Raw genomic sequence first — 12,630 nt, 5'->3', positions numbered from 1 at the left:
ACTGCCATCATTGTGCCCCATTGATTATCCTGGATTGTTAGACACAAACTGTGTGAATAAAAACAAATTTTTCCTTTGCAAAATATCAGCTAATTTGTAATTTTGTATTTTGTATCAGTTGTATAGGGTCCTAAAATGGGAATATAGTAGGAACCCCGGGAATATCATGCAAGACACGAGCAATTATGGTGTGCAGAGGCCAGAAGACTTTCTCCTCTTTCCTATCATCCACATCTTGAATGTGGCTGAAGTTCATGGGGCACATGGGAGACTCAGTTGTTTTCAAAGACTGAATGATTTGTTTCAGAATAAAGAAAAGAGAAAAAACATTAATCCCTAAGCCCAGCACACTTTTTTCCCCTAGCACATTTTGAAAACAATGGTGGGAGGCTTTCTCTAAAACCCTCTCTTTCAAAAAAAGTTGCTCAAAGAAAAGCATGTTTTCTTGTTTAAAAAAAAAAAAAAATGTATCATGGCGCCTGGCTGTAGACCATGTAGCAGACCGTGCAACTCTTGATCTTGGGATTGTAAGTTAGAGCCTCACATTGGGTGTAGAGATTACTTAAAAATAAAAATCTTTTTTATAAAAAGTATCAGCATATAAAGAAGAAATAAAACAGTTATATTAAAGATATAAGTTGGTGTTAAAGGAGAAGAAAAATCAGTCCACAGTCTACCTGGGAGATTTGCAGAGGAAAAAGGAAAGAGAACAAGGATTGCAACTTTTATCCTTGCAAAATATGCTGCTGTAATGACTTAAGTTGTTTTAATCTTCTCTCTACATACCACTGGTTTTCTTGACCTTGCAAAAGTCATTTCATATCTGTTCATATATCTGTGAAAACAAGGGCAATGATCTCTTCTCTCTGTGGATCCTTTGGGATAATTTAGTAACTTTAATATCTAATACCAACGACTATTCTGTCCATTGCCTTTGTTCTGAAAACTCACACCACTGACCTAATAATGGACAAAACTACAGCCTTGTCTATAGCCACTTGCAACAAAAGACTCTCCATAGTCTCATATTGCAGTATAATGAAGAGAAATTATAAGTGGGTAGAGAGCAGCTACCCAGAGAGAATCCGAGGATGGAATGAAAGGAACAGTCTCAATGATGTCCTTATAAATGTGCCACCAGCCTAACGGGAGAGAAAGCATGCTTCCTAGTTAATTTTCCATATTAGTGTAATGAGAAGAAATAGACAAACTGCCAGCAGGTTCATTTGGCTAATGTTTCAGCTAGCAGACACGGCACAGCTCCCACTAAAAGGGGTTAAAGGTGGACAAAAATATATATTATTCTAAGCTGCTTCTTTTGGCCTTACAAAATAACAGGGTAGAACCACTATGGAGAGTGGTTTGGGGATGCCACCAGTCATTTATAGTTCATTTCTCCTACCAGATTCTGACTTTTTGCAAAATATTTCATTTTAATAAACCTTGGCTGGCTGAATTATACCTAGAGTATCAAGACTACTTTGCACTTCCCATTGCTTTCAATAGCCTCCCCTCCCCAAGAAGTCAAATAAATATTATTTTTGTGGATGCTTATTCTGCCCATTTTCAAAATATAATAGTGCGTATTCATCATTCAAACTAAATAGCAGCTATTCAACCTAAAGCCCAGCTTCTCAGAACTTTGACAAGGAACAAATGAACATAATAAAAATATGTAGTAAATACTTGTCTTTGCATATAGACTGGAAAAACCACTGACTTCTAGCATAAATGCCCAATATCGTAGCCATAGAATGACTGGTTAAAGGATTGTACTTTTAGGTCTCCACACTACAGAGTCATTGGGAAAACAAGATGGGCTGTAAAGTATTTATATGGCATATTTTTCTAAAATGCTCTATAATCATTAATTATTTCTGATAACAGCTCTATGAGAATTGTGAGGTGGGTTACTCTCTGATCAGCGCTACTTTAAGGAGTCACCTATAGATAAACTCTGCCTGAAAATTATCCAGGGTGATCCTTCATGGCAAGAGTTGGGCTGAGATCAAGATACACTGTTACTAGGGCCACAGTTTATTGGCCAAGTTCCTCCTGTTCATTTATTGCTCCTTGCTCATTTTGTTTCTTTAAACCGCTGAAATCCCAGGACTGTTTCAGGCAACTCTCTTTCACAATAATTATAAGAATTTAAAGATATTGATTATCTATAAATGGATTACCTTTTACCGATTAGCCACCATGACCACGAACAATCAGCCTGGTATAAATGGAAAGAAGACATGATTTAGAATCAAGTCAGGTTCCGTGATTAATAAAGAGATTTGGGCAAGTAACTTCACTTTTCTTTGCTCATCTGAAAGAAAAGAGATTTTGAACAACTGATTTCTAAGGTTCATTCTGGCATTAAAAGCCAGTAATTTTATATCCTTCATTTTCATATAATGGCAAAGTCAATAATTACATCATTTTTCCCCTGATTATCTTCTGGAAAAAAATTCAAGACTACCTAATACTTAGACCTAACTAAGTATTAGCACTGACTGCTTTTTGGCAGATGATTGTGTGGGCTGACACAGTCATGGTGTTAACTGACACTCGGTTCATGTGACAAACTCCTATAAGCTGGAGAGGATGTTGTGGAAATGCAGGTAGCTATAAAGCAAGGAACTGGGTGTAAATACATGATCTATTGTGCATGTTAATGAAATCTATCAAATTTATCCTCAGTGGAAGATAACTGGACAAATACTTGTATGCTAATTATATTTCAAAACTATACATAAATAGTCCAAAATTGTTTGTAGCTCCCTTCATTTAGCTTAAACAATTGGAATGTGGTCATACTTAAACATCACATTTCCTTAAGTGTCCAACAACCTGAAGCCAGTCACCCTAATTTGATGCTGTGGGCTGTTGCTAAGATTTCAGATGTGTTGCGTAAAAAGCTGACATCTTTTGAGCAAAGTATCAGAAGTTTTAAATTGGTCATTAACCCTTGAGTGAGAGTTCATTTCTGTGATTTACTAATCTTAAAGCAAAGAAATGGGACGTAAACATGTGACAGTGTGGTGGACAATACAGTAAGAGGTTTACAATTTAGAGTTTCATTTAAGAAGAGCAGGTACGGTTAATAAGCGAGAGTGGGTGTTGCTGCTTGAGAAGCAATTCCAAAATCCTGGGATTGATGCCAACAGAATAAGGGAGCAGAGAACGATAGAAAAATTTTCAATACCCTTGTGTGTTTTTCCGTTTTGCTTCTAGTTGATCTTGGCTTCATCAAACCTTACGTGAGAAACTTAATGATCATACCAATTCGTTACCCTCCTGTTTGAAAATTTGGCATCCTCACCCTTGCCATGTCATCATGGTGAAATTCGCTTTTACTTTGGGCTTGGCTATGTGACTTGCTTTGGTCAAGGGGATCTTAGTGGGTGTAAGGCTAACAGAAGCTTCAATTACAGTTGCTCATTTTGACTTGCATGTAACACTTGATAATTTGTCATAAGAAAAATATACACCAGATAGCCATCGACCAAAGGAGAAGTAGAAGAGTGTCGACCCAGGCTGCAGCTTGCAGTCAAGGCCGGTTGACTTGGAGCCTGAAGCCGGGCCATAAAGTGGCACAACTCAACCCAGAGCTCTATCAGCAGAGCTGCGGTTGGCCTGCAAACCCACAGGAAGAAAATGCTAACTGTTACAAAACACTGAGTTTGGGAGTCTTTTGTTACATGGCATTATGATATTGAACAACAGGAGTTAGCCATATGGTGCCTTCTCACTTTTTCAGAGAAAATTTTTGGGTTTAATTTTTGAATAGCAAAATAATACATATTTATTGCAAAAAAATTAGGAAGTAATTTTGTATATTTTGTTTTACTGAGTCTATGTACATATTTAAGCTTATAGCTATTTTAGCTTGGATGTCTACAGAGAGCAAATGAAATAGACATCTAAGTCTGTAAAAGTAAGTCCATATTAAATAATTTTACTTTCAGGAATAATTCAATTTGAATTGTAGAGATCTGTAGAGAGATATCAAAGTGGAAGTCAGGCTTGAGCGTGAAGAAAAGTTCCTTGAATGTGGATTAACTTCAAACAAGTTATGTTCTGAACTTATTTGTTGTAGAGTTTTTAATTAAAGTAAATAATCAAGTTGCTTAAGGAAGGCTAAACTAAATATTGCATGAATCTATGTACATCTGGAGATATAAGTCTGTGGGAAGCTTCTGGTAGACAGATTTGTTAAACTCCCTCAAAAGTAGACCCAATAGTTATACACAATTTTCTTAGTAATTTTATTTAAATTCGTAATTCCAATTAATTCTTTACTCCATTTTAATTTTGCTTAGGTACAAGGAGAACTTATTTTAAATTTATAAATTTAATCTCAGCTATTATTTGTAGTATATTTGTATTGATTTTTTCCCACTCTTTGAATTTGCCAGATCATATAAAATCAAACAATCTCACATCAGGTGGTTAGTGAATGAAGTGTGAAGAATATACCGTAAAATATCTAGAAACAAAGTCACATGTTTCAAAACCTCTGAGTTATACACTCATGGAAATCACATTAATTGTAAAAAGCACCATTTGTTGAAGTGCTGTTTTTATGCCAAGCACTGTGATAAGCATTCTACATGGATTATTTTGTTTAATTATTATAGTAACACTTTGAGTAGGCCCTACTAATATTCTCACTTCATAGCTGAAGAAATTAAGAAAATTAATTCTCCTATTTTTCTTAAATTTATAAGTCTATATTGAAGCAAAGATGTTCTGGTATCTGCTATCAATATAAGGAAAATACGTCTATTGAAAACAACTGATTTACATAAATGACTGCTCCTTCATTTTAGAACAGCATGGAACAGGGTAGGGATTTGGTGTGACCCCATCTCCCACCCCTGCCACCATTGAGTTATGTCAAAGATTTTCCAAATATCTGACAACCCATCTAAGTGGAGACACTCAGCCACATTTTTCCTTGTTTGTTAATGATTGATGGTGTTAAATGGAACAGCATTGAAAATCTTGTTAACATCAAGATATATTCAATCTATTACTTCTTCTTGATCTCCTAAGTCACTCTGACATATAAGGAAATTAGATTAATCTGACATGATTCATTCTTTATACAGCCTTGTTTATTACTCTCCAGCACAAGGTAGCTGGTGTTCATCTGGCTGTTGCCAATTGATTTTTGATGATAAATTCTTTTTTTTTTTTTTTTGCACTGAAATTTAGCTAAAATGTATCATTACTTTGTGATCCTTATTGTGAGTTGGGAAAAGGATATAAATATATTTAATTGTGTTGGTCTGTTTTATTAATGATTCCTCAATTTTAATTTCTAGGTTCTAGCTTAGAAATTTCCTTAATTTAGAAGTGTAAGTTTAAAAATACATATCAGGACTCAGTTAATAGCTTCATTATCAGAGGTTGTTGGATACTAGGAACAAAAGATGGAACACATAAAATACAGCTGTAATTTTTATCACATTTAAATTTACTTCTTCCCACTCTGGCTCAAGTATAGCATTGCTTTTCTTTTTCCTTTCTTTTTTCTTTTTTTTACAGATTCCCATAACGGACTTTTAAAATAAAATTGAAGATAAAAATAATACTAAAATCTTTGCTGTTTGAATGTTCTGTGTATGGATCCTTCAATTATGATAATTGAGCCAAACCACTATTTAAGAACTATCTTTGAGAATCCACTGCACTGATATTTGCCCTGTAGGCACTGTGATAGAGGCAAAAAGACGTACACTGCATTTTCTCTGTCTGCAGAGAGCCAACAAAATTATTAGTCAAAACAAAACAAGTAATAAAGAATAGATTAATAGACAATGAAATAGTATTAGGTCACCTAAGGTGCATAGATCTGAAAATCTCAATAAAAGCTCAGTCTCCTTGATGCCCCACGCTCTTGTTTTCTTATCTGATGGACTGAGAAAGGACACACATTGTTCTAAGGAGAAGTGGAATAGCTGTTGCATTCTTGTCATCATTTTAAATCCAGCTTGTTCAAAAACCCAAATAAAACAAAGAATGTTGTTTTTTAGAGTAAGGCACCAGCATTCATTCTCTGTCTCTACAATCCATTAATGGACCAGATTTTTGGCCGCTTGGTCAACAATGTACACTACCCTTTCCCTGAAGCCATTCTCTGGATATCACTTATATGGAGAAAGTCTCCTAACCAACCCTTCGGGATGCGGAAAGGTCAAAGGTCAGCACAATTGGAAAGAAGAAAATTATCTAAGATGATAGTAAATAATGCTTAAATATTCAACACCAAGAAAACAGAAAGGAAGAGGGTGATTGTGTAGGGAGCACAGGTATAGAGACATGGTTAGGAGGATAAACAAAGAACTATGTAAAGTTTCTGTCGTCATTTTTGTTCTTTTCCGGAAACACGCACACGGGATCTTGTTTTAATTTGCTCTGGCAGCTTCGTCTTGTCCCTAGTGCTCTCTGCTAAACTTCTCCCAGTTTGGGAGCACATTAAAAAAATGCATTAAATCAAATTAAATGACATAAGCTGAAAGTGTTTGGCATAGTATTTGTAGAAGATAAATATACTATTCTTCACTATATTTCTAAAAATTCTCATTTATTCCATATTTATCATTTCTGATTGTATCCTATTGTGGGATTTTTTTTTTTCCTATTCTTTCATCTTCTTAGGAAAATTACCTTTTGTGTCTGTTTGGTTTTATACTTCCTACCTTTCTTTCTGAGCTTGGTATAAGGGCTGAAATGTTTTCTCAGCTATCAAGAGTTTTTAAATGCTTGTCCCAGAATCTTTTGATACTTCTACTACATTTGCATTGTGATGTTCATTGGGGCCTCTGAAATTCACTTTCTACCACAGCATACTGAACATTTCTAATAACCTGAAAAGTGCACAGAATGACATCAGCGTGAAGCAATGGAGAGAGGAGCGCAACAACAAAAAATCCAGCTCCGAGAGTTCAAAGCCCTTTTATGCATTCAGCTGACTATTCATAGAGATCCTTTCTTGTACTAGGGGTTGGAAGCAGCTTCTGAAGACTGTGCAGAGGCAGTCTCATTATATCTAGCAGACGGAGCTAAGCACATTGAAAACACACACACACACAAAAATGGTTTTGTTATTACATGTTACACTTTTGCCCAGTATTAACCGTGGAAGAAAACATATCATTTATCAAACTCTTTGAGGTCAGTGAAATCTTGGTGGTTAAAGATGTGAGATAAATAAAACTACACATGTTTCTTGAATATTATCTTTTCAAGTCACCATAAAAGTAGCTTAGAATTATTAGATATATTTTCTAACACTGAGAAAAAGGGGGCACTTCAAAAAATACCATTGATATGGATACTGTTTAAGAAAGAAGAGAGAAAATGGTCATTTTTATCCTGTTCATTTTTCTAGATCTTACAGCTATCATTATTTGCTATTTAAACTTGTTTCTGATACATTTTGCAGTGTTTCTCAGTTTATTATACATTCTTTATTGGAGTGATTACAGTTTTAATAAATTTTGTTTTATTTTCCTGGATTCCTTAGTGATAAGTGAGGAATTGAACTTGCTTGAAATTTCAAGCTGGAGCCCAGTAAGATCTAACAAACCTAGTACTAAACCTTATCACATCTTGTCCTAACCATTTAGTGTTTTTAAGCATGGTATTCAGTAAGATTTAAATGTAGCAAATAATAATAATAGAAATAAATAGTCCTATGGTTTCACAGTGGATAGATATAAGAATAATCAAGAATATGAAGGGTAACTATAAACCATAATCAGGAATTACTAACATTTGTTTAATAGCATTCCAGATATTTCTATCAATAGACAGTGAGACAGGGGCACCTGGGTGGCGCAGTTGGTTGAGCACCAGACTCTTGGTTTCTACTCAGGCCCTGATCTCAGGGTCATGAGATCAAGCCCCATGACAAGCTCCATGCTCAGCACAGAAACTGCTTGAGACTCTCTCTTCCTCTGTCCCTCCCCACCGTTCCCATACCCTCTCTCTTTCTGTAAAATAAATAAGTTAAAAAAAAAAAAAGACAATAAGACAGTAGACATATGGGTGGATAGATGAAAAATTTGCTGCCATTTTTGGTATTTTTAGTTAAATGCATTAACTTTTACAAGCTATGAGAGGAAATGACGGACATGAAATGAAAAGGGAAATATGGTAGAACTTAAGGCCACAAAGTTTTCCCCAGACACTAGTTGCTTAAAAATAATCCCTCTGAAGCAAGGCAAGGGGGCAAGGCAGTCCTGAAATACCTCAAAGATTGGAGTTTGCCTTTCAACCAAACATGTTCAATGTTTCTGACATTTCCAACATTTTTAATATTTTCAATATTAACTTCCTGCCCAGAAGAACTCAAAACCCGTGTATTGATACTTTGACTTCCCTTTCTTCAAAACTATAATTTTATCTGTGTATTATTTTTTACACGCTTAAAGTACTTGAGGCATAACTTCCACAGTTCTAAGGTTTTCCTTGGTCATTTAAGTGATTCATTTTCACGCCCTCTTTCTTCCATTGCAGCCTTCATAATTTTGATATTTGTGAATCTGTCAGACAAAAAATTGCTCCGGAAATACTTCTTTTCCTTTTTCCTTCCCACCAGCAATATAAAGTGATTTGCCCCATTATAGATCAGCTTTCTTTCCTTGTTTTTTGTTTTGTTTTGTTTGGGTTGGGTTTGGTTTGGATTTGGTTTTGGTGCTTTATTTTAAGCTAACCTTTATTTTTCCAGTGATTTCTCAGAGTCTATAGATTAGAAGGACTGTTGTAGGCAGTTGTATCTATCCGAATATATTGTGGGTAAATTGTTAGAACTCTTTCTTCTCTGTGTCACATATAAGATTTGCATGCACAACAAAAGCACAAATCATTACTATTTATTTGTTGCTCATATAAAATGCATTCCAAAGGGAGGGGGGAGAAATTCTAAATTGAGATGATTTAAAAGTGAGTTCACTTCCCAGGCAACATACCAAGAAGATTATTTCTCTGTAACATAAAAATGACTGATGGCCTTAGAGGAATATATGGGCTAAACTATTTTCATCTTTGCAAGGTCCATATTAATATGATTAGTAAACATTTGGAATTTATATTATGCTTGATAAACTAAAGCATCATAAAAATAAAACATATAGCTGATCTTCATTTTAGAAATGAATAAAAGTAATAAAATAATGAAATATAGAAGCATATAGATGACATATTTTTGCATAGTTTGGAATAATTTTATTTTAGAGCAATACTTTTGCGGGAGGAATTTCATCTTCCCTGAAGTGACACCTCTTTTGATAATTATTATGCCTCTCAGTTATAATTTTAGTAACATTGATAATAAGAAAGTCTAGCAACATATATTTCTATTGTTTCTATCTTCCAGAAGTACACAGACTTTTAATAATTAAGATTTTACCCAGTGTGATGTTTTTATCTTTGCAGTAACCATGCAAAGGAAATAAGTGGTAGGAATTAAAATCAAAATGAACACAGTTTAAAAGCTTTTAAAGGCCAAATAAGAATTTCGAGAGTCATTTGTGACATAACCTAAGATTTTTATTTCTAGTTGGACATGCAGAAGTCAAGGGAAGAGACAAGGTAGAAACAAAACCCCTAGAAAAAGGGAAGATAAACACACATATGCACATCCAAGGACATTTTTAGGTTTTCACCTAGAACTAAAAAGTGTCATTTATATATTTTTCTATCAATTATTATATTAAATATCTCCAATATGATAATGTTAATAACAAATCAAGTAAATCACTATGCATTTTACATGTTTAACTATCAAAGAGTCTTAGATTTATAGATACCATTATAATAGCATTACTCTTATAATATTTCTTAACTGTTCATTCTTGGAAAATTTTAATTACACTTGATGGTTTCAAAAATTTTTTTAAATTTAGGAAGTCTACATTTCTGCTATTATTCCTATGAATGTCTTTTTCTGAAACTTTCCTTTGTGAAAAATTACACTGTTTTACCTAGTCACACACTACCATTTATTTTATTAGATACTTAATATTTATTATACATTTATGAAATGAAAAAGTCATCATATACATTTCAGAAATAATTTATAACTAAAAATTAATCCATATCAGATAAGTCAATAAAATATATTTTTAAAGTTCTGATTGTGATAATCTTTCTTTGGTTTGAAAATCTGAAAGCCTTTATTCTATTTTTTTTCCCAGTGTTCATTGTTTTTATTTTTATTAATTATTTTTATTAGCATATAATGTATTATTTGCCCCAGGGGTACAGATCTGTGAATCATAAGGCTTACACATTCCCAGCACTCACCATAGCACATACCCTTCCCAATGTTCATAACCCAACCACCCTTTCCCTACCCCCCCTCCTCCCAGCAACCCTTAGTTTGTTTTGTGAGATTAAGAGTCTCCTATGGTTTGTCTCCCTCCCGATCCCATCTTATTTCATTTTTTTCCTTTCCTTCCCCCAAAACCCTTGCCCTGCCTCTCAAATTCCTCATATCACAGAGATCATATGATAATTGTCTTTCTCTGATTGACTTATTTCGCTCAGCCTAATACCCTTTAGTTCCATTTACGTCATTGCAAATGGCAAGATTTCATTTCTTTTGATGGCTGCATAGTATTCCATTTTGTGTGTGTGTGTGTGTGTGTGTGTGTGTGTGTGTGTGTGTGTGTATACATACTACTTCTTCTTTATCCATTCATCTGTTAATGGACATCTAGGTTCTTCCCATAGTTTGGCTATTGTGGATATTGCTGCTATAAACATTCGGGTGCATGTGCCCCTTTGGATCACTACATTTGTATCTTTAGGGTAAATACCAAATGGTGTGGTTTTTGGGTTGTAGGGTAGCTCTATTTTCAACTTTTTGAGGAACCTCCATGCTATTTTCCAGAGTGGCTTTACCAGCTTGCATACCCACCAACAGTGTAGAAGGGTTCCCCTTTCTCCACATCCTCGTCAACATCTTTCTTTCCCTGACTTGTTAATTTTAGCTATTCTGACTGGTGTGATGTGGCATCTCACTGTCGTTTTGATTTGTTTTTCCCTGATGGTGAGTGATGTGGAGTACTTTTTCATGTGTCTGTTGGTCATCTGGATGTCTTCTTTGCAGAAATGTCTGTTCATGTCCTCTGCCCATTTCTTGAGTGGATTATTTGTTATTTAGATGTTGAGTTTGATAAGTTCTTTCTAGATTTTGGATACTAGCCTATTATCTGATATGTCTGTCATTTGCGAATATCTTCTCCCATTCTGTCAGTTGTTTCTTGGTTTTATTGACTGTTTCCTTTGCTGTGCAAAAAATTTTGATCTTGATGATGTCCCAATAGTTCATTTTTCTCCTTGCTTCCCTTACCTTTGGCGATGTTTCTTGGAAGAAGTTTCTGTGGCTGAGGTCAGAGAGGTTGCTGCATGTGTTCTCCTTAAGGATTTTGACAGATTCCTGTCCCCTATTGAGGTCTTTCATCCATTTTGAGTCTATTTTTTGTGTGTGGTGTATGGAAATGGTCCAGTTTCATTCTTCTGCATGTGGCTGTTCAATTTTCCCAACACCATTTGTTGAAGACTATCTTTTTTCCATTGGACATTCTTTCCTGCTTTGTCGAAAATTAGTTGACCATAGAGTTGAGGGTCCATTTCTGGGGTCTCTATTCTGTTCCATTAATCTGTGTGTCTGTTTTTGTGCCAGTACCATGCTGTCTTGATGATGACAGCTTTGTAATGGAGCTAGAAGTCTGGAATTGTGATGCTACCAACTTTGGCTTTCTTTTTCAACATTCCTCTGGCTATTCAGGGTCTTTTGGGTCCATATAAATTTTAGGATTATTTGTTCCATTTCTTTGAAAAAATTGATGGTGTTTTGATAGAGATTGCATTAAATGTGTAAATTGCTTTAGGTAGCATACTTGTTCTTGGAAGAAGAACAATATTTGTTCTTCCAGTCCCTGACCATGGAATGTTTTTCCATTTATTTGTGTCTTCCTCAACTTCTTTCATGAGTGCTTTATAGTTTTCTGAGTACAGATTCTTTGCCTCTTTGGTTAGGTTTATTCTTAGGTATCTTATGATTTTTGGTGCAATTCTAAATGGGATCAACTCCCTAATTTCTCTTTCTTCTGTCTTATTGTTGGTGTAGAGAAATGCAACTGATTTCTGTGCATTGATTTTATATCCTGACACTTTACTGAATTCCTGTATGAGTTCTAGCATTTTTGGAGTGGAGTCTTTTGGGTTTTCCACATAGAGTATCCTATCATCTGCAAAGAGTGAAAGTTTGACTTCTTCTTTGCTGATTTGGATGCCTTTTATTTCTTTTTGTTGTCTGATTGCTGAGGCTAGGACTTCTAGTACTACGTTGAATATCAGTGGTGATAGTGGACATCCCTATTGTGTTCCTGACCTTAGGGGAAAAGCTCTTGGTTTTTCCCCATAGCAAATGATATTTGTGGTGGGTTTTTCATAGATGGCTTTGATGATATTGAGGTATGTGCCGTCTATCCCTACACTTTGAAGAGTTTTGATCAAGAAAGGATGCTGTACTTTGTCAAATGCTCTTTCAGCATTATTGAGAATATCAAATGGTTCTTGTTCTTTCTTTTATTAATGTATTGTAATACATTGATTGAT

The sequence above is a fragment of the Lontra canadensis genome, unplaced genomic scaffold, assembly GCF_010015895.1.
Source record: "Lontra canadensis isolate GAN:19392208 unplaced genomic scaffold, GSC_riverotter_1.0 scaffold71, whole genome shotgun sequence".
NCBI classification, from domain to species: domain Eukaryota; kingdom Metazoa; phylum Chordata; class Mammalia; order Carnivora; family Mustelidae; genus Lontra; species Lontra canadensis.
Note: the sequence above shows the minus strand (reverse complement) of the source record.